At 43.6% G+C, this 21,540-nt stretch overlaps 14 non-coding genes across 14 annotated transcripts; all 14 read right to left on the bottom strand.

Annotated features, from left to right (window-relative positions):
- Window positions 1-284: 284 nt before the first annotated feature.
- LOC144723866 (U5 spliceosomal RNA) lies at window positions 285-401 on the bottom strand. Its single transcript, XR_013586388.1, has one exon. It is a non-coding gene; the product is annotated as a U5 spliceosomal RNA (small nuclear RNA).
- An 871-nt stretch (window positions 402-1,272) lies between these two features.
- LOC144723632 (U1 spliceosomal RNA) lies at window positions 1,273-1,436 on the bottom strand. The gene has a single exon (XR_013586242.1). It is a non-coding gene; the product is annotated as a U1 spliceosomal RNA (small nuclear RNA).
- A 1,570-nt stretch (window positions 1,437-3,006) lies between these two features.
- LOC144723749 (U5 spliceosomal RNA) lies at window positions 3,007-3,122 on the bottom strand. Its single transcript, XR_013586276.1, has one exon. It is a non-coding gene; the product is annotated as a U5 spliceosomal RNA (small nuclear RNA).
- An 860-nt stretch (window positions 3,123-3,982) lies between these two features.
- Window positions 3,983-4,146, bottom strand: LOC144723626 (U1 spliceosomal RNA). The gene has a single exon (XR_013586241.1). It is a non-coding gene; the product is annotated as a U1 spliceosomal RNA (small nuclear RNA).
- Window positions 4,147-6,547: 2,401 nt separating this feature from the next.
- LOC144723855 (U5 spliceosomal RNA) lies at window positions 6,548-6,664 on the bottom strand. The gene has a single exon (XR_013586385.1). It is a non-coding gene; the product is annotated as a U5 spliceosomal RNA (small nuclear RNA).
- An 871-nt stretch (window positions 6,665-7,535) lies between these two features.
- On the bottom strand, window positions 7,536-7,699 carry LOC144723621 (U1 spliceosomal RNA). The gene has a single exon (XR_013586240.1). It is a non-coding gene; the product is annotated as a U1 spliceosomal RNA (small nuclear RNA).
- Window positions 7,700-9,867: 2,168 nt separating this feature from the next.
- Window positions 9,868-9,983, bottom strand: LOC144723745 (U5 spliceosomal RNA). The gene has a single exon (XR_013586275.1). It is a non-coding gene; the product is annotated as a U5 spliceosomal RNA (small nuclear RNA).
- Window positions 9,984-10,841: 858 nt separating this feature from the next.
- Window positions 10,842-11,005, bottom strand: LOC144723617 (U1 spliceosomal RNA). Its single transcript, XR_013586239.1, has one exon. It is a non-coding gene; the product is annotated as a U1 spliceosomal RNA (small nuclear RNA).
- A 1,570-nt stretch (window positions 11,006-12,575) lies between these two features.
- LOC144723737 (U5 spliceosomal RNA) lies at window positions 12,576-12,691 on the bottom strand. The gene has a single exon (XR_013586274.1). It is a non-coding gene; the product is annotated as a U5 spliceosomal RNA (small nuclear RNA).
- Window positions 12,692-13,551: 860 nt separating this feature from the next.
- On the bottom strand, window positions 13,552-13,715 carry LOC144723611 (U1 spliceosomal RNA). Its single transcript, XR_013586238.1, has one exon. It is a non-coding gene; the product is annotated as a U1 spliceosomal RNA (small nuclear RNA).
- A 2,313-nt stretch (window positions 13,716-16,028) lies between these two features.
- On the bottom strand, window positions 16,029-16,144 carry LOC144723729 (U5 spliceosomal RNA). The gene has a single exon (XR_013586273.1). It is a non-coding gene; the product is annotated as a U5 spliceosomal RNA (small nuclear RNA).
- Window positions 16,145-17,004: 860 nt separating this feature from the next.
- Window positions 17,005-17,168, bottom strand: LOC144723603 (U1 spliceosomal RNA). The gene has a single exon (XR_013586237.1). It is a non-coding gene; the product is annotated as a U1 spliceosomal RNA (small nuclear RNA).
- Window positions 17,169-19,481: 2,313 nt separating this feature from the next.
- On the bottom strand, window positions 19,482-19,597 carry LOC144723721 (U5 spliceosomal RNA). Its single transcript, XR_013586272.1, has one exon. It is a non-coding gene; the product is annotated as a U5 spliceosomal RNA (small nuclear RNA).
- An 860-nt stretch (window positions 19,598-20,457) lies between these two features.
- LOC144723601 (U1 spliceosomal RNA) lies at window positions 20,458-20,621 on the bottom strand. Its single transcript, XR_013586235.1, has one exon. It is a non-coding gene; the product is annotated as a U1 spliceosomal RNA (small nuclear RNA).
- Between the last annotated feature and the right edge of the window lie 919 nt (window positions 20,622-21,540).

The raw sequence follows: 21,540 nt of genomic DNA, 5'->3' as shown, positions 1-21,540 counted from the left end.
CGTTTAACCTACTCACGCCGGCTTGTGGTGCCCTTATAAAACTCAACGTTTAACCTACTCACGCCGGCTTGTGCCCGCCCTCACAGTCGGCCATATTTGCGGAATATACACCACGCCGCCGTTGACCCTGGCCATTGACCGAGCAACCCAACGTTCCTACCAGATCCCTCCGCAGGAATTTGTTACTAATTCTGGCTATACATCAATTTCAATGTACAGTATTTTTCATTCAAAGCAGAGTGCGATTTTTCCGCAACGAAAAACTGTTTTTTATTATAAATAGGAGCCCTGCACGCAGGGCAACAAAAATTTTGTTTACAGACTCGTTGAATTGTTCCTCTCCACGGAAATATTTAGTAAAAGGCGAAAGATTTATTCGCTTTGAAGAGGAACCAGAGCATTTAAATTCAACAACCCACCCGTCACGTTATTAGATAAGAGCCCTCCCTCTCTACTATATGGGGTCCCTAACCCTGACGCGCCCTCACATGAAAATAACATCACCTTTCCAAGATATTTCACAACGTGCATATTTATTCATCGATTAATTAAACAACCCGAATATTTCCAATAGTTTAACGGTGGTTCTGGCTGAATGAAATTACAAAAAAATCATCTTCTTCGTCAGTGGTCCTGAAAGCGATTATTTGTATGTTTTTAATGTTCAACGTGAAAAAAACGTAAACTTAGGATGCCCTTCTCATACGTTGGGTTCTGATCGGTGACCTCAATTTACCACGTATAATTTAACACGTAGGATTTCACGACAAATATCCATAATAGTTTTTTTTTTGGGTTACATCGCCTAAATATATAAATGTGTCGTTAAACGCGCCACCATCCGACAGCCAATTTGTAAGGTTTGTCACGTAAATAGAACACGCCAATTCGTTACTCGTATAGGCACACCGGTGTATTGGAGAGCAAAACCACAACATTTACAATCGACGTTTCGCCAGTAATTACAACTAACTTCATCAGGCGAAAGCCATCATTTGTGGAAAAATCCTCCTTTTTCGTTCCTTAAACAGAGGGGTAGATGTGATGACCGTAACTTGTGAGCTCTTCTTGATAGAGGTGGGGAGGGGGGGTTAATGAATGCATATAAATGGCAATGCGTAACAATTGCCGGTTGGGTAATTCATATGCTAATCAACGTATGCATGCGCATTATTACCACAGACCCAACTTATAACGCCATCCTTCGTTTGTCCTAATATGTCGCCGAATAAAGAAACGCACCAAGACAAACATTATTTTTCTTTAAATATTCGGGGGATAGCGCGAACGCAGTCCCCCAGTATCACAAATTATACAGTCGAGTTTCCCGCATTTGGGGAAATCGCAGGGGTCAACCCACCCGCAGTGCAATGGATGAGCCTCGCCCTGGGAGGACCACCTAAGTGATCATGGTGCCTCCCCTGTCAGGTAAGTATGAGTTGGGATGCTCCCACTATCCCTATATGACTCAGAATCCTGTACCTTTACGCTATGGGCCCTCGTAAAGCTTTTAAGTGGTGATAATTGAGAACGTAAAATTATTTAACACTGTAATTTTACAATAAGAAGAAAAATGTTAGTCAAACAATCACTAGTTTGAAAAGGTAACATTTATGTTAGCTGAAAGCAGTTTACGAAGTAACTCCACAAATGCATTGACAGCAGACTTTCAGGCTTCGCTATGAATTCACATTGTACGTAATGGCCATTTCACCCACTATGCGCCCGTCAGACAAGCAGAGTGACCAGCAGAGGGCAGTGCCTCACAATTGTTGGACTGCACAGAAAGAACCACGCAGGAGTACAGGAACCCCCCACAATTTCACGAAAATTTTAATATGAAAAAATAAAAATTTTTTAAACACGCTTTAATGAAATGTACTGTCCGAGCTGCCCCTCCCCCTGCCCCCATCGCCCCTCCCCTCCTTCCACATCCCCCGCCCCTCGGCGTGGCTCCTTGAGGCTTGCCGTGACGTAAGGGACCGTGGTGATTTACAGGCAACGTGAGGTTAGTGTCGACAATTAGAGCCGTTAAAAAATTAACCCGTAAAAACAAAGTTTTTCACTATAAATCCTTTATGTGCGTGGCGGCTAGAGTCCTCTCGTCCTCTGGCTTGAGATGGCTGCCACCTATGGGTCAGATGATTGCCTGCCACCATTAAGCAATTGGTAATTAAATATATTTTTTTTTCCTAAAAAGTGTAAAGTTATGGAAAAAAAATTTCACGAAAATAAATTGTCACGCACAACGAGTCTGTGTGCAAAATGTCAGCTCGATTGGATCACGAGAAGTGGGTTAAAAAACGACCGAAAGATTTGCACGGTCGTAAGCGCGCAAGCAAGCAAGCAAGTGAACTTAATATAAAGGATTTAAAAAGAATGTTTTCACTCCCGTGAAAATGGATGTCTTCAAGGAGCTTCTTTACACCTCCATGCACCTGGACCCTGCGCCTCACTCAATGGACCTTGTCTCAGTCGCTTTCTCTCTCACGCCGGAAGACGGTCGCTTGTTGCGATCGAAACGTCGCGATCTATAAATTTGCTATCTACGTGACCTTACCGAAATAACCAAAGAGTATTACTGGTAGGAACCTCCTGGTTACACCAGCCCACAGGGGATTATTGTGTCCGTCCGTCCGTCGTGAAGGGAGGGGCTGGGTGGGGGGTGGGAGGGGTGGGGCTGGGGAAGGGCTGGGTGGGGAGGGTGGGGCTGGGTGGGGCTGGGTGGGGAGGGGCTGGTCACCCCGTGGTGCCCTTATAAAACTCAACGTTTAACCTACTCACGCCGGCTTGTGCCCGCCCTCACAGTCGGCCATATTTGCGGAATATACACCATGCCGCCGTTGACCCTGGCCATTGACCGAGCAACCCAACGTTCCTACCAGCTCCCTCCGCAGGAATGTGTTACTAATTCTGGCTATAAATCAACTTCCATGTACAGTATTTTTCATTCAAAGCAGAGTGCGATTTTTCTGCAACGAAAAACTGTTTTTTATTATAAATTGGAGCCCTGCACGCAGGGCAACAAAAAATTGTTTACAGACTCGTTGAATTGTTCCTCTCCACGGAAATCTTTAGTAAAAGGCGAAAGATTTATTCGCTTTGAAGAGAAACCAGAGCATTTAACTTCAACAACCCACCCATCACGTTATTAGATAAGAGCCCTCCCTCTCTACTATATGGGGTCCCTAACCCTGACTCCCTCACATGAAAATAACATCACCTTTCCAAGATATTTCACAACGTGCATATTTATTCATCGAATAAAAAAACTCGAACATTTCCAATAGTTTAACGGTGGTTCTGGCTCAATGCAATTACAAAAAATCCTCTTCTTCGTCAGTGGTCCTGCAAGCGATTGTTTGTGTGTTTTAAATGTTCAACGTGAAAATAACGTAAACTTAGGATGCCCTTCTCATACGTTCGGATCGGAGACCTCAATTTACCACGTATAATTTAACACGTAGGATTTCACGACAAAAAATCAATAATAGTTTTTTTTTGGGTTACATCGCGTAAATATATAAATGAGTCGTTAAACGCGCCACCATCCGACAGCCAATTGGTACGGTTTGTCACGTAAATAGAACACGCCAATTCGTTATTCGTACAGCACACCGGTGTATTGGAAAGCAAAACCACAACATTTACAATCGACGTTTCACCAGAAATTACAACTAACTTCATCAGGCGAAAGCCATAATTTGTGGAAAAATCCTCCTATTTCGTTTCTTAAACAGAGGGGTAAGATGTGATGACCGTAACTTGTGAGCTTTTCTTGATCGAAGTGGGGAGAGGGGGTTAATGAATGCAAATTAATGGCAATGCGTAACAATTGCCGGTTGGGTGATTCATATGCTAATCAACGTATGCATGCGCATTATTACCACAGACCCAACTTATAACGCCATCCTTCGTTTGTCTTAATATGTCGCCGAACAAAGAAACACACCAAGACAAACATTATTTTTCTTTAAATATTCGGGGGATAGCGCGAACGCAGTCCCCCAGTATCACAAATTATACAGTCGAGTTTCCCGCATTTGGGGAAATCGCAGGGGTCAACCCACCCGCAGTGCAATGGATGAGCCTCGCCCTGGGAGGACCACCTAAGTGATCATGGTGCCTCCCCTGTCAGGTAAGTATGAGTTGGGCTGCTCCCACTATCCCTATATGACTCAGAATCCTGTACCTTTACGCTATGGGCTTCGTAAAGTTTTTAAGTGGTGATAATTGAAAATGTTAAATTATTTAACACTGTAATTTTACAATAAGAAGAAAAATCTTAGTCAAACAATCACTAGATTGAAAAGGTAACATTTATGTTAGCTGAAAGCAGTTTACGAAGTAACTCCACAAATGCATTCTGGGTAATGTTTGTTCAAGTAGAGTTGCCATTTTAGAGGTTTTACCTTCATTTACAGGAGTACTTATATCCTTTATGTTATATCCCACAACTATACCAAGGGAACATTCTCATTACCATAACCATCATAAACCGATAGAACTCATAGCCATTGACAGCAGACTTTCAGGCTTCGCTATGAATTCACATTGTACGTAATGGCCATTTCACCCACTATGCGCCCGTCAGACAAGCAGGGTGACCAGCAGAGGGCAGTGCCTCACGATTGTTGGACTGTGCGCAGAAAGAACCACGCAGGAGTACAGGAACCCCCCACAATTTCACGAAAAATAAAACATTTAAAATACTATATTTTTTAAACACGCTTTAATGAAATGTACTGTCCGAGCTGCCCCTCCCCCTTCCCCCATCGCCCCTCCCCTCCTTCCACATCCCCCGCCCCTCGGCGTGACTCCTTGAGGCTTGCCGTGACGTCAGGGACCGTGGTGATTTGCAGGCAACATGAGGTGAGCGTCGACAATTAGAGCCGTTAAAAAATCCTTTTTATGCGTGGCATCGGTTTCATTTTATTATTCATTTCTGTTTTTCTTGAGTAAGCAAGCAAGCAAGTGAAGTTAATATAAAGGATTTAAAAATGAAAGATCACCTCTTGACATGCCCCGTATATTCCCGAGGACACTAGCGTTGACCCGTTTTACCACTTTCAAGAACCTGGCGGCTTCAATTTAACTGCTCTATAAATAGTCTCCACTGTACAGCGTGGGGGCAGGGATTTCATGCCATGTGGTTAGTCAACATTTGCGTCATCATGAAACGGGCGGCTACAGTCCTCTCGTCCTCTGGCTTGAGATGGCTGCCACCTATGGGTCAGATGATTTTCTGCCACAATAAAGCAATTGGTAATTAAATATTTTTATAAAATTCCCTAAACAGTGTAAAATTTTGGAAAAAATTTTTCACGAAAATTAATTGTCAAGCACAACGAGTCTGTGTGAAAAATGTCAGCTCGATTGAATCACGGGAAGTGAGTTAAAAAACGACCGAAAGATTTGCACGGTCGTAAGCAAGCAAGCACGCAAGCAAGTGAACTTAATAAAAATTAACCCGTAAAAACAAAGTTTTTCACTATAAATCCTTTATATGCGTGGCGGCTAGAGTCCTCTCGTCCTCTGGCTTGAGATGGCTGCAATCTATGGGTCAGATGATTGTCTGCCAGTATTAAGCAATTGGTAATTAAATATTTAATTTGTTTTCCCTTAACAGTGTAAAATTTTGGAAAAACATTTTCACGAACATTAATTGTCTGTCACAACGAGTCTGTGTGGAAAATGTCAGCTCGATTGGATCACGGGAAGTGGGTTAAAAAACGATCGAAAGATTTGCACGGTCGTAAGCAAGCAAGCACGCAAGCAAGCAAGCATGCGAACTTAATATAAAGGATTTAATAAAGGATTTAAAAAGAATGTTTTCACTCCCGTGAAAATGGATGTCTTCAAGGATCTTCTTTACACCTCCATGCACCTGGACCCTGCGCCTCACTCAATGGACCTTGTCTCAGTCGCTTTCTCTCTCACACCGGAAGACGGTCGCTTGTTGCGATCGAAACGTCGCGATCTATAAATTTGCTATCTACGTGACTTTACCGAAATAACTAAAGAGTATTACTCCTGGTTACACCAGCCCACAGGGGATTATTGTGTCCGTCCGTCCGTCGTGCAGGGAGGGGCTGGGTGGGGCTGGGTGAGGAGGGGCTGGGTGCGGAGTGTGGGGAGGGGCTGGGTTTGGAGGGGAGGGTGGGGAGGGGCTGGGTGGGGAGGGTGGGGCTGGGTCGGAGGTGGGAGGGGTGGGGCTGGGTGGGGAGGGGCTGGTCACCCCGTGGTGCCCTTATAAAACTCAACGTTTAACCTACTCACGCCGGCTTGTGGTGCCCTTATAAAACTCAACGTTTAACCTACTCACGCCGGCTTGTGCCCGCCCTCACAGTCGGCCATATTTGCGGAATATACACCACGCCGCCGTTGACCCTGGCCATTGACCGAGCAACCCAACGTTCCTACCAGATCCCTCCGCAGGAATTTGTTACTAATTCTGGCTATACATCAATTTCAATGTACAGTATTTTTCATTCAAAGCAGAGTGCGATTTTTCCGCAACGAAAAACTGTTTTTTATTATAAATAGGAGCCCTGCACGCAGGGCAACAAAAATTTTGTTTACAGACTCGTTGAATTGTTCCTCTCCACGGAAATATTTAGTAAAAGGCGAAAGATTTATTCGCTTTGAAGAGGAACCAGAGCATTTAAATTCAACAACCCACCCGTCACGTTATTAGATAAGAGCCCTCCCTCTCTACTATATGGGGTCCCTAACCCTGACGCGCCCTCACATGAAAATAACATCACCTTTCCAAGATATTTCACAACGTGCATATTTATTCATCGATTAATTAAACAACCCGAATATTTCCAATAGTTTAACGGTGGTTCTGGCTGAATGAAATTACAAAAAAATCATCTTCTTCGTCAGTGGTCCTGAAAGCGATTATTTGTATGTTTTTAATGTTCAACGTGAAAAAAACGTAAACTTAGGATGCCCTTCTCATACGTTGGGTTCTGATCGGTGACCTCAATTTACCACGTATAATTTAACACGTAGGATTTCACGACAAATATCCATAATAGTTTTTTTTTTGGGTTACATCGCCTAAATATATAAATGTGTCGTTAAACGCGCCACCATCCGACAGCCAATTTGTAAGGTTTGTCACGTAAATAGAACACGCCAATTCGTTACTCGTATAGGCACACCGGTGTATTGGAGAGCAAAACCACAACATTTACAATCGACGTTTCGCCAGTAATTACAACTAACTTCATCAGGCGAAAGCCATCATTTGTGGAAAAATCCTCCTTTTTCGTTCCTTAAACAGAGGGGTAGATGTGATGACCGTAACTTGTGAGCTCTTCTTGATAGAGGTGGGGAGGGGGGGTTAATGAATGCATATAAATGGCAATGCGTAACAATTGCCGGTTGGGTAATTCATATGCTAATCAACGTATGCATGCGCATTATTACCACAGACCCAACTTATAACGCCATCCTTCGTTTGTCCTAATATGTCGCCGAATAAAGAAACGCACCAAGACAAACATTATTTTTCTTTAAATATTCGGGGGATAGCGCGAACGCAGTCCCCCAGTATCACAAATTATACAGTCGAGTTTCCCGCATTTGGGGAAATCGCAGGGGTCAACCCACCCGCAGTGCAATGGATGAGCCTCGCCCTGGGAGGACCACCTAAGTGATCATGGTGCCTCCCCTGTCAGGTAAGTATGAGTTGGGATGCTCCCACTATCCCTATATGACTCAGAATCCTGTACCTTTACGCTATGGGCCCTCGTAAAGCTTTTAAGTGGTGATAATTGAGAACGTAAAATTATTTAACACTGTAATTTTACAATAAGAAGAAAAATGTTAGTCAAACAATCACTAGTTTGAAAAGGTAACATTTATGTTAGCTGAAAGCAGTTTACGAAGTAACTCCACAAATGCATTGACAGCAGACTTTCAGGCTTCGCTATGAATTCACATTGTACGTAATGGCCATTTCACCCACTATGCGCCCGTCAGACAAGCAGAGTGACCAGCAGAGGGCAGTGCCTCACAATTGTTGGACTGCACAGAAAGAACCACGCAGGAGTACAGGAACCCCCCACAATTTCACGAAAATTTTAATATGAAAAAATAAAAAATTTTTAAACACGCTTTAATGAAATGTACTGTCCGAGCTGCCCCTCCCCCTTCCCCCATCGCCCCTCCCCTCCTTCCACATCCCCCGCCCCTCGGCGTGACTCCTTGAGGCTTGCCGTGACGTCAGGGACCGTGGTTGATTTGCAGGCAACGTGAGGTGAGCGTCGACAATTAGAGCCGTTAAAAAATCCTTTTTATGCGTGGCATCGGTTTCATTTTATTATTCATTTCTGTTTTTCTTGAGTAAGCAAGCAAGCAAGTGAAGTTAATATAAAGGATTTAAAAATGAAAGATCACCTCTTGACATGCCCCGTATATTCCCGAGGACACTAGCGTTGACCCGTTTTACCACTTTCAAGAACCTGGCGGCTTCAATTTAACTGCTCTATAAATAGTCTCCACTGTACAGCGTGGGGGCAGGGATTTCATGCCATGTGGTTAGTCAACATTTGCGTCATCATGAAACGGGCGGCTACAGTCCTCTCGTCCTCTGGCTTGAGATGGCTGCCACCTATGGGTCAGATGATTTTCTGCCACAATAAAGCAATTGGTAATTAAATATTTTTATAAAATTCCCTAAACAGTGTAAAATTTTGGAAAAAATTTTTCACGAAAATTAATTGTCAAGCACAACGAGTCTGTGTGAAAAATGTCAGCTCGATTGAATCACGGGAAGTGAGTTAAAAAACGACCGAAAGATTTGCACGGTCGTAAGCAAGCAAGCAAGCACGCAAGCACGCAAGCAAGTGAACTTAATAAAAATTAACCCGTAAAAACAAAGTTTTTCACTATAAATCCTTTATATGCGTGGCGGCTAGAGTCCTCTCGTCCTCTGGCTTGAGATGGCTGCAATCTATGGGTCAGATGATTGTCTGCCAGTATTAAGCAATTGGTAATTAAATATTTAATTTGTTTTCCCTTAACAGTGTAAAATTTTGGAAAAACATTTTCACGAACATTAATTGTATGTCACAACGAGTCTGTGTGGAAAATGTCAGCTCGATTGGATCACGGGAAGTGGGTTAAAAAACGATCGAAAGATTTGCACGGTCGTAAGCAAGCAAGCACGCAAGCAAGCAAGCATGCGAACTTAATATAAAGGATTTAATAAAGGATTTAAAAAGAATGTTTTCACTCCCGTGAAAATGGATGTCTTCAAGGAGCTTCTTTACACCTCCATGCACCTGGACCCTGCGCCTCACTCAATGGACCTTGTCTCAGTCGCTTTCTCTCTCACACCGGAAGACGGTCGCTTGTTGCGATCGAAACGTCGCGATCTATAAATTTGCTATCTACGTGACTTTACCGAAATAACTAAAGAGTATTACTGGTAGGAGCCTCCTGGTTACACCAGCCCACAGGGGATTATTGTGTCCGTCCGTCCGTCGTGAAGGGAGGGGCTGGGTGGGGGGTGGGAGGGGTGGGGCTGGGGAAGGGCTGGGTGGGGAGGGTGGGGCTGGGTGGGGCTGGGTGGGGAGGGGCTGGTCACCCCGTGGTGCCCTTATAAAACTCAACGTTTAACCTACTCACGCCGGCTTGTGCCCGCCCTCACAGTCGGCCATATTTGCGGAATATACACCATGCCGCCGTTGACCCTGGCCATTGACCGAGCAACCCAACGTTCCTACCAGCTCCCTCCGCAGGAATGTGTTACTAATTCTGGCTATAAATCAACTTCCATGTACAGTATTTTTCATTCAAAGCAGAGTGCGATTTTTCTGCAACGAAAAACTGTTTTTTATTATAAATTGGAGCCCTGCACGCAGGGCAACAAAAAATTGTTTACAGACTCGTTGAATTGTTCCTCTCCACGGAAATCTTTAGTAAAAGGCGAAAGATTTATTCGCTTTGAAGAGAAACCAGAGCATTTAACTTCAACAACCCACCCATCACGTTATTAGATAAGAGCCCTCCCTCTCTACTATATGGGGTCCCTAACCCTGACTCCCTCACATGAAAATAACATCACCTTTCCAAGATATTTCACAACGTGCATATTTATTCATCGAATAAAAAAACTCGAACATTTCCAATAGTTTAACGGTGGTTCTGGCTCAATGCAATTACAAAAAATCCTCTTCTTCGTCAGTGGTCCTGCAAGCGATTGTTTGTGTGTTTTAAATGTTCAACGTGAAAATAACGTAAACTTAGGATGCCCTTCTCATACGTTCGGATCGGAGACCTCAATTTACCACGTATAATTTAACACGTAGGATTTCACGACAAAAAATCAATAATAGTTTTTTTTTGGGTTACATCGCGTAAATATATAAATGAGTCGTTAAACGCGCCACCATCCGACAGCCAATTGGTACGGTTTGTCACGTAAATAGAACACGCCAATTCGTTATTCGTACAGCACACCGGTGTATTGGAAAGCAAAACCACAACATTTACAATCGACGTTTCACCAGAAATTACAACTAACTTCATCAGGCGAAAGCCATAATTTGTGGAAAAATCCTCCTTTTTCGTTCCTTAAACAGAGGGGTAGATGTGATGACGTAACTTGTGAGCTCTTCTTGATAGAGGTGGGGAGGGGGGGTTAATGAATGCATATAAATGGCAATGCGTAACAATTGCCGGTTGGGTGATTCATATGCTAATCAACGTATGCATGCGCATTATTACCACAGACCCAACTTATAACGCCATCCTTCGTTTGTCCTAATATGTCGCCGAATAAAGAAACGCACCAAGACAAACATTATTTTTCTTTAAATATTCGGGGGATAGCGCGAACGCAGTCCCCCAGTATCACAAATTATACAGTCGAGTTTCCCGCATTTGGGGAAATCGCAGGGGTCAACCCACCCGCAGTGCAATGGATGAGCCTCGCCCTGGGAGGACCACCTAAGTGATCATGGTGCCTCCCCTGTCAGGTAAGTATGAGTTGGGATGCTCCCACTATCCCTATATGACTCAGAATCCTGTACCTTTACGCTATGGGCCCTCGTAAAGCTTTTAAGTGGTGATAATTGAGAACGTAAAATTATTTAACACTGTAATTTTACAATAAGAAGAAAAATGTTAGTCAAACAATCACTAGTTTGAAAAGGTAACATTTATGTTAGCTGAAAGCAGTTTACGAAGTAACTCCACAAATGCATTGACAGCAGACTTTCAGGCTTCGCTATGAATTCACATTGTACGTAATGGCCATTTCACCCACTATGCGCCCGTCAGACAAGCAGAGTGACCAGCAGAGGGCAGTGCCTCACAATTGTTGGACTGCACAGAAAGAACCACGCAGGAGTACAGGAACCCCCCACAATTTCACGAAAATTTTAATATGAAAAAATAAAAATTTTTTAAACACGCTTTAATGAAATGTACTGTCCGAGCTGCCCCTCCCCCTGCCCCCATCGCCCCTCCCCTCCTTCCACATCCCCCGCCCCTCGGCGTGGCTCCTTGAGGCTTGCCGTGACGTAAGGGACCGTGGTGATTTACAGGCAACGTGAGGTTAGTGTCGACAATTAGAGCCGTTAAAAAATTAACCCGTAAAAACAAAGTTTTTCACTATAAATCCTTTATGTGCGTGGCGGCTAGAGTCCTCTCGTCCTCTGGCTTGAGATGGCTGCCACCTATGGGTCAGATGATTGCCTGCCACCATTAAGCAATTGGTAATTAAATATATTTTTTTTTCCTAAAAAGTGTAAAGTTATGGAAAAAAAATTTCACGAAAATAAATTGTCACGCACAACGAGTCTGTGTGCAAAATGTCAGCTCGATTGGATCACGAGAAGTGGGTTAAAAAACGACCGAAAGATTTGCACGGTCGTAAGCGCGCAAGCAAGCAAGCAAGTGAACTTAATATAAAGGATTTAAAAAGAATGTTTTCACTCCCGTGAAAATGGATGTCTTCAAGGAGCTTCTTTACACCTCCATGCACCTGGACCCTGCGCCTCACTCAATGGACCTTGTCTCAGTCGCTTTCTCTCTCACGCCGGAAGACGGTCGCTTGTTGCGATCGAAACGTCGCGATCTATAAATTTGCTATCTACGTGACCTTACCGAAATAACCAAAGAGTATTACTGGTAGAAACCTCCTGGTTACACCAGCCCACAGGGGATTATTGTGTCCGTCCGTCCGTCGTGAAGGGAGGGGCTGGGTGGGGGGTGGGAGGGGTGGGGCTGGGGAAGGGCTGGGTGGGGAGGGTGGGGCTGGGTGGGGCTGGGTGGGGAGGGGCTGGTCACCCCGTGGTGCCCTTATAAAACTCAACGTTTAACCTACTCACGCCGGCTTGTGCCCGCCCTCACAGTCGGCCATATTTGCGGAATATACACCATGCCGCCGTTGACCCTGGCCATTGACCGAGCAACCCAACGTTCCTACCAGCTCCCTCCGCAGGAATGTGTTACTAATTCTGGCTATAAATCAACTTCCATGTACAGTATTTTTCATTCAAAGCAGAGTGCGATTTTTCTGCAACGAAAAACTGTTTTTTATTATAAATTGGAGCCCTGCACGCAGGGCAACAAAAAATTGTTTACAGACTCGTTGAATTGTTCCTCTCCACGGAAATCTTTAGTAAAAGGCGAAAGATTTATTCGCTTTGAAGAGAAACCAGAGCATTTAACTTCAACAACCCACCCATCACGTTATTAGATAAGAGCCCCCCCTCTCTACTATATGGGGTCCCTAACCCTGACTCCCTCACATGAAAATAACATCACCTTTCCAAGATATTTCACAACGTGCATATTTATTCATCGAATAAAAAAACTCGAACATTTCCAATAGTTTAACGGTGGTTCTGGCTCAATGCAATTACAAAAAATCCTCTTCTTCGTCAGTGGTCCTGCAAGCGATTGTTTGTGTGTTTTAAATGTTCAACGTGAAAATAACGTAAACTTAGGATGCCCTTCTCATACGTTCGGATCGGAGACCTCAATTTACCACGTATAATTTAACACGTAGGATTTCACGACAAAAAATCAATAATAGTTTTTTTTTGGGTTACATCGCGTAAATATATAAATGAGTCGTTAAACGCGCCACCATCCGACAGCCAATTGGTACGGTTTGTCACGTAAATAGAACACGCCAATTCGTTATTCGTACAGCACACCGGTGTATTGGAAAGCAAAACCACAACATTTACAATCGACGTTTCACCAGAAATTACAACTAACTTCATCAGGCGAAAGCCATAATTTGTGGAAAAATCCTCCTATTTCGTTTCTTAAACAGAGGGGTAAGATGTGATGACCGTAACTTGTGAGCTTTTCTTGATCGAAGTGGGGAGAGGGGGTTAATGAATGCAAATTAATGGCAATGCGTAACAATTGCCGGTTGGGTGATTCATATGCTAATCAACGTATGCATGCGCATTATTACCACAGACCCAACTTATAACGCCATCCTTCGTTTGTCTTAATATGTCGCCGAACAAAGAAACACACCAAGACAAACATTATTTTTCTTTAAATATTCGGGGGATAGCGCGAACGCAGTCCCCCAGTATCACAAATTATACAGTCGAGTTTCCCGCATTTGGGGAAATCGCAGGGGTCAACCCACCCGCAGTGCAATGGATGAGCCTCGCCCTGGGAGGACCACCTAAGTGATCATGGTGCCTCCCCTGTCAGGTAAGTATGAGTTGGGCTGCTCCCACTATCCCTATATGACTCAGAATCCTGTACCTTTACGCTATGGGCTTTGTAAAGTTTTTAAGTGGTGATAATTGAAAATGTTAAATTATTTAACACTGTAATTTTACAATAAGAAGAAAAATCTTAGTCAAACAATCACTAGATTGAAAAGGTAACATTTATGTTAGCTGAAAGCAGTTTACGAAGTAACTCCACAAATGCATTCTGGGTAATGTTTGTTCAAGTAGAGTTGCCATTTTAGAGGTTTTACCTTCATTTACAGGAGTACTTATATCCTTTTTGTTATATCCCACAACTATACCAAGGGAACATTCTCATTACCATAACCATCATAAACCGATAGAACTCATAGCCATTGACAGCAGACTTTCAGGCTTCGCTATGAATTCACATTGTACGTAATGGCCATTTCACCCACTATGCGCCCGTCAGACAAGCAGGGTGACCAGCAGAGGGCAGTGCCTCACGATTGTTGGACTGTGCGCAGAAAGAACCACGCAGGAGTACAGGAACCCCCCACAATTTCACGAAAAATAAAACATTTAAAATACTATATTTTTTAAACACGCTTTAATGAAATGTACTGTCCGAGCTGCCCCTCCCCCTTCCCCCATCGCCCCTCCCCTCCTTTCACATCCCCCGCCCCTCGGCGTGACTCCTTGAGGCTTGCCGTGACGTCAGGGACCGTGGTGATTTGCAGGCAACGTGAGGTGAGCGTCGACAATTAGAGCCGTTAAAAAATCCTTTTTATGCGTGGCATCGGTTTCATTTTATTATTCATTTCTGTTTTTCTTGAGTAAGCAAGCAAGCAAGTGAAGTTAATATAAAGGATTTAAAAATGAAAGATCACCTCTTGACATGCCCCGTATATTCCCGAGGACACTAGCGTTGACCCGTTTTACCACTTTCAAGAACCTGGCGGCTTCAATTTAACTGCTCTATAAATAGTCTCCACTGTACAGCGTGGGGGCAGGGATTTCATGCCATGTGGTTAGTCAACATTTGCGTCATCATGAAACGGGCGGCTACAGTCCTCTCGTCCTCTGGCTTGAGATGGCTGCCACCTATGGGTCAGATGATTTTCTGCCACAATAAAGCAATTGGTAATTAAATATTTTTATAAAATTCCCTAAACAGTGTAAAATTTTGGAAAAAAATTTTCACGAAAATTAATTGTCAAGCACAACGAGTCTGTGTGAAAAATGTCAGCTCGATTGAATCACGGGAAGTGAGTTAAAAAACGACCGAAAGATTTGCACGGTCGTAAGCAAGCAAGCAAGCACGCAAGCAAGTGAACTTAATAAAAATTAACCCGTAAAAACAAAGTTTTTCACTATAAATCCTTTATATGCGTGGCGGCTAGAGTCCTCTCGTCCTCTGGCTTGAGATGGCTGCAATCTATGGGTCAGATGATTGTCTGCCAGTATTAAGCAATTGGTAATTAAATATTTAATTTGTTTTCCCTTAACAGTGTAAAATTTTGGAAAAACATTTTCACGAACATTAATTGTCTGTCACAACGAGTCTGTGTGGAAAATGTCAGCTCGATTGGATCACGGGAAGTGGGTTAAAAAACGACCGAAAGATTTGCACGGTCGTAAGCAAGCAAGCACGCAAGCAAGCAAGCATGCGAACTTAATATAAAGGATTTAATAAAGGATTTAAAAAGAATGTTTTCACTCCCGTGAAAATGGATGTCTTCAAGGAGCTTCTTTACACCTCCATGCACCTGGACCCTGCGCCTCACTCAATGGACCTTGTCTCAGTCGCTTTCTCTCTCACGCCGGAAGACGGTCGCTTGTTGCGATCGAAACGTCGCGATCTATAAATTTGCTATCTACGTGACCTTACCGAAATAACCAAAGAGTATTACTGGTAGAAACCTCCTGGTTACACCAGCCCACAGGGGATTATTGTGTCCGTCCGTCCGTCGTGAAGGGAGGGGCTGGGTGGGGGGTGGGAGGGGTGGGGCTGGGGAAGGGCTGGGTGGGGAGGGTGGGGCTGGGTGGGGCTGGGTGGGGAGGGGCTGGTCACCCCGTGGTGCCCTTATAAAACTCAACGTTTAACCTACTCACGCCGGCTTGTGCCCGCCCTCACAGTCGGCCATATTTGCGGAATATACACCATGCCGCCGTTGACCCTGGCCATTGACCGAGCAACCCAACGTTCCTACCAGCTCCCTCCGCAGGAATGTGTTACTAATTCTGGCTATAAATCAACTTCCATGTACAGTATTTTTCATTCAAAGCAGAGTGCGATTTTTCTGCAACGAAAAACTGTTTTTTATTATAAATTGGAGCCCTGCACGCAGGGCAACAAAAAATTGTTTACAGACTCGTTGAATTGTTCCTCTCCACGGAAATCTTTAGTAAAAGGCGAAAGATTTATTCGCTTTGAAGAGAAACCAGAGCATTTAACTTCAACAACCCACCCATCACGTTATTAGATAAGAGCCCCCCCTCTCTACTATATGGGGTCCCTAACCCTGACTCCCTCACATGAAAATAACATCACCTTTCCAAGATATTTCACAACGTGCATATTTATTCATCGAATAAAAAAACTCGAACATTTCCAATAGTTTAACGGTGGTTCTGGCTCAATGCAATTACAAAAAATCCTCTTCTTCGTCAGTGGTCCTGCAAGCGATTGTTTGTGTGTTTTAAATGTTCAACGTGAAAATAACGTAAACTTAGGATGCCCTTCTCATACGTTCGGATCGGAGACCTCAATTTACCACGTATAATTTAACACGTAGGATTTCACGACAAAAAATCAATAATAGTTTTTTTTTGGGTTACATCGCGTAAATATATAAATGAGTCGTTAAACGCGCCACCATCCGACAGCCAATTGGTACGGTTTGTCACGTAAATAGAACACGCCAATTCGTTATTCGTACAGCACACCGGTGTATTGGAAAGCAAAACCACAACATTTACAATCGACGTTTCACCAGAAATTACAACTAACTTCATCAGGCGAAAGCCATAATTTGTGGAAAAATCCTCCTATTTCGTTTCTTAAACAGAGGGGTAAGATGTGATGACCGTAACTTGTGAGCTTTTCTTGATCGAAGTGGGGAGAGGGGGTTAATGAATGCAAATTAATGGCAATGCGTAACAATTGCCGGTTGGGTGATTCATATGCTAATCAACGTATGCATGCGCATTATTACCACAGACCCAACTTATAACGCCATCCTTCGTTTGTCTTAATATGTCGCCGAACAAAGAAACACACCAAGACAAACATTATTTTTCTTTAAATATTCGGGGGATAGCGCGAACGCAGTCCCCCAGTATCACAAATTATACAGTCGAGTTTCCCGCATTTGGGGAAATCGCAGGGGTCAACCCACCCGCAGTGCAATGGATGAGCCTCGCCCTGGGAGGACCACCTAAGTGATCATGGTGCCTCCCCTGTCAGGTAAGTATGAGTTGGGCTGCTCCCACTATCCCTATATGACTCAGAATCCTGTACCTTTACGCTATGGGCTTCGTAAAGTTTTTAAGTGGTGATAATTGAAAATGTTAAATTATTTAACACTGTAATTTTACAATAAGAAGAAAAATCTTAGTCAAACAATCACTAGATTGAAAAGGTAACATTTATGTTAGCTGAAAGCAGTTTACGAAGTAACTCCACAAATGCATTCTGGGTAATGTTTGTTCAAGTAGAGTTGCCATTTTAGAGGTTTTACCTTCATTTACAGGAGTACTTATATCCTTTTTGTTATATCCCACAACTATACCAAGGGAACATTCTCATTACCATAACCATCATAAACCGATAGAACTCATAGCCATTGACAGCAGACTTTCAGGCTTCGCTATGAATTCACATTGTACGTAATGGCCATTTCACCCACTATGCGCCCGTCAGACAAGCAGGGTGACCAGCAGAGGGCAGTGCCTCACGATTGTTGGACTGTGCGCAGAAAGAACCACGCAGGAGTACAGGAACCCCCCACAATTTCACGAAAAATAAAACATTTAAAATACTATATTTTTTAAACACGCTTTAATGAAATGTACTGTCCGAGCTGCCCCTCCCCCTTCCCCCATCGCCCCTCCCCTCCTTCCACATCCCCCGCCCCTCGGCGTGACTCCTTGAGGCTTGCCGTGACGTCAGGGACCGTGGTGATTTGCAGGCAACGTGAGGTGAGCGTCGACAATTAGAGCCGTTAAAAAATCCTTTTAATGCGTGGCATCGGTTTCATTTTATTATTCATTTCTGTTTTTCTTGAGTAAGCAAGCAAGCAAGTGAAGTTAATATAAAGGATTTAAAAATGAAAGATCACCTCTTGACATGCCCCGTATATTCCCGAGGACACTAGCGTTGACCCGTTTTACCACTTTCAAGAACCTGGCGGCTTCAATTTAACTGCTCTATAAATAGTCTCCACTGTACAGCGTGGGGGCAGGGATTTCATGCCATGTGGTTAGTCAACATTTGCGTCATCATGAAACGGGCGGCTACAGTCCTCTCGTCCTCTGGCTTGAGATGGCTGCCACCTATGGGTCAGATGATTTTCTGCCACAATAAAGCAATTGGTAATTAAATATTTTTATAAAATTCCCTAAACAGTGTAAAATTTTGGAAAAAAATTTTCACGAAAATTAATTGTCAAGCACAACGAGTCTGTGTGAAAAATGTCAGCTCGATTGAATCACGGGAAGTGAGTTAAAAAACGACCGAAAGATTTGCACGGTCGTAAGCAAGCAAGCAAGCACGCAAGCAAGTGAACTTAATAAAAATTAACCCGTAAAAACAAAGTTTTTCACTATAAATCCTTTATATGCGTGGCGGCTAGAGTCCTCTCGTCCTCTGGCTTGAGATGGCTGCAATCTATGGGTCAGATGATTGTCTGCCAGTATTAAGCAATTGGTAATTAAATATTTAATTTGTTTTCCCTTAACAGTGTAAAATTTTGGAAAAACATTTTCACGAACATTAATTGTCTGTCACAACGAGTCTGTGTGGAAAATGTCAGCTCGATTGGATCACGGGAAGTGGGTTAAAAAACGACCGAAAGATTTGCACGGTCGTAAGCAAGCAAGCACGCAAGCAAGCAAGCATGCGAACTTAATATAAAGGATTTAATAAAGGATTTAAAAAGAATGTTTTCACTCCCGTGAAAATGGATGTCTTCAAGGAGCTTCTTTACACCTCCATGCACCTGGACCCTGCGCCTCACTCAATGGACCTTGTCTCAGTCGCTTTCTCTCTCACGCCGGAAGACGGTCGCTTGTTGCGATCGAAACGTCGCGATCTATAAATTTGCTATCTACGTGACCTTACCGAAATAACCAAAGAGTATTACTGGTAGAAACCTCCTGGTTACACCAGCCCACAGGGGATTATTGTGTCCGTCCGTCCGTCGTGAAGGGAGGGGCTGGGTGGGGGGTGGGAGGGGTGGGGCTGGGGAAGGGCTGGGTGGGGAGGGTGGGGCTGGGTGGGGCTGGGTGGGGAGGGGCTGGTCACCCCGTGGTGCCCTTATAAAACTCAACGTTTAACCTACTCACGCCGGCTTGTGCCCGCCCTCACAGTCGGCCATATTTGCGGAATATACACCATGCCGCCGTTGACCCTGGCCATTGACCGAGCAACCCAACGTTCCTACCAGCTCCCTCCGCAGGAATGTGTTACTAATTCTGGCTATAAATCAACTTCCATGTACAGTATTTTTCATTCAAAGCAGAGTGCGATTTTTCTGCAACGAAAAACTGTTTTTTATTATAAATTGGAGCCCTGCACGCAGGGCAACAAAAAATTGTTTACAGACTCGTTGAATTGTTCCTCTCCACGGAAATCTTTAGTAAAAGGCGAAAGATTTATTCGCTTTGAAGAGAAACCAGAGCATTTAACTTCAACAACCCACCCATCACGTTATTAGATAAGAGCCCCCCCTCTCTACTATATGGGGTCCCTAACCCTGACTCCCTCACATGAAAATAACATCACCTTTCCAAGATATTTCACAACGTGCATATTTATTCATCGAATAAAAAAACTCGAACATTTCCAATAGTTTAACGGTGGTTCTGGCTCAATGCAATTACAAAAAATCCTCTTCTTCGTCAGTGGTCCTGCAAGCGATTGTTTGTGTGTTTTAAATGTTCAACGTGAAAATAACGTAAACTTAGGATGCCCTTCTCATACGTTCGGATCGGAGACCTCAATTTACCACGTATAATTTAACACGTAGGATTTCACGACAAAAAATCAATAATAGTTTTTTTTTGGGTTACATCGCGTAAATATATAAATGAGTCGTTAAACGCGCCACCATCCGACAGCCAATTGGTACGGTTTGTCACGTAAATAGAACACGCCAATTCGTTATTCGTACAGCACACCGGTGTATTGGAAAGCAAAACCACAACATTTACAATCGACGTTTCACCAGAAATTACAACTAACTTCATCAGGCGAAAGCCATAATTTGTGGAAAAATCCTCCTATTTCGTTTCTTAAACAGAGGGGTAAGATGTGATGACCGTAACTTGTGAGCTTTTCTTGATCGAAGTGGGGAGAGGGGGTTAATGAATGCAAATTAATGGCAATGCGTAACAATTGCCGGTTGGGTGATTCATATGCTAATCAACGTATGCATGCGCATTATTACCACAGACCCAACTTATAACGCCATCCTTCGTTTGTCTTAATATGTCGCCGAACAAAGAAACACACCAAAACAAACATTATTTTTCTTTAAATATTCGGGGGATAGCGCGAACGCAGTCCCCCAGTATCACAAATTATACAGTCGAGTTTCCCGCATTTGGGGAAATCGCAGGGGTCAACCCACCCGCAGTGCAATGGATGAGCCTCGCCCTGGGAGGACCACCTAAGTGATCATGGTGCCTCCCCTGTCAGGTAAGTATGAGTTGGGCTGCTCCCACTATCCCTATATGACTCAGAATCCTGTACCTTTACGCTATGGGCTTCGTAAAGTTTTTAAGTGGTGATAATTGAAAATGTTAAATTATTTAACACTGTAATTTTACAATAAGAAGAAAAATCTTAGTCAAACAATCACTAGATTGAAAAGGTAACATTTATGTTAGCTGAAAGCAGTTTACGAAGTAACTCCACAAATGCATTCTGGGTAATGTTTGTTCAAGTAGAGTTGCCATTTTAGAGGTTTTACCTTCATTTACAGGAGTACTTATATCCTTTTTGTTATATCCCACAACTATACCAAGGGAACATTCTCATTACCATAACCATCATAAACCGATAGAACTCATAGCCATTGACAGCAGACTTTCAGGCTTCGCTATGAATTCACATTGTACGTAATGGCCATTTCACCCACTATGCGCCCGTCAGACAAGCAGGGTGACCAGCAGAGGGCAGTGCCTCACGATTGTTGGACTGTGCGCAGAAAAAACCACGCAGGAGTACAGGAACCCCCCACAATTTCACGAAAAATAAAACATTTAAAATACTATATTTTTTAAACACGCTTTAATGAAATGTACTGTCCGAGCTGCCCCTCCCCCTTCCCCCATCGCCCCTCCCCTCCTTCCACATCCCCCGCCCCTCGGCGTGACTCCTTGAGGCTTGCCGTGACGTCAGGGACCGTGGTGATTTGCAGGCAACGTGAGGTGAGCGTCGACAATTAGAGCCGTTAAAAAATCCTTTTTATGCGTGGCATCGGTTTCATTTTATTATTCATTTCTGTTTTTCTTGAGTAAGCAAGCAAGCAAGTGAAGTTAATATAAAGGATTTAAAAATGAAAGATCACCTCTTGACATGCCCCGTATATTCCCGAGGACACTAGCGTTGACCCGTTTTACC

The sequence above is a fragment of the Lampetra planeri genome, chromosome 1 (genome assembly GCF_965212315.1).
Source record: "Lampetra planeri chromosome 1, kcLamPlan1.2.h2, whole genome shotgun sequence".
NCBI lineage: Eukaryota > Metazoa > Chordata > Hyperoartia > Petromyzontiformes > Petromyzontidae > Lampetra > Lampetra planeri.
This window is presented reverse-complemented; position numbering and strand designations above follow the sequence as displayed.